Genomic DNA, 488 nt, shown 5'->3' with positions numbered 1-488 from the left:
TGGGTCGACATCATTCTCGCGAGATAAAAATTAGAAATTTCCATCATAGTTCTCAGACCTTTTCCAAATTCATGTTTTCCTATGAGCAAATGCATGAATCAAATCAGCAATAACTGCTAAAATGATACCTTTTTTGCTCATTTGGTAGAGCGAATTGGATGCCAAGGAGAAGCAAGTCAAATCTTTGGAGCTGACGGTCAGTTCGTTAAAGCAATCTGCCGAGAAAAATCAGCGGGCGGAAAAGGAGTTAATGGATTCGAAAATCCACTTGGAACTGGATGAACTTAGAAGCCAAGAAAAGGCTCACATCGCTCAAATCCAAAAGCTGAAGGTAAGTGGAACACGTGCTTTTCATGGTTAATCTCGAGAAAAGGGCTTTTTGGCAATGACTGGCCTTTTTCTACTTCTCAGAGTGATAATGACCAAGCCACGGCCGACTTAAGCGCCTTAAAACAGGACAGAGCCCACATAGAAAAGTCATTACAACT

This window comes from Tigriopus californicus, chromosome 5 (genome assembly GCF_007210705.1).
Source record: "Tigriopus californicus strain San Diego chromosome 5, Tcal_SD_v2.1, whole genome shotgun sequence".
NCBI lineage: Eukaryota > Metazoa > Arthropoda > Copepoda > Harpacticoida > Harpacticidae > Tigriopus > Tigriopus californicus.
The sequence above is the reverse complement of the archived record's forward strand: the minus strand, read 5'-3'. Positions refer to the sequence as shown.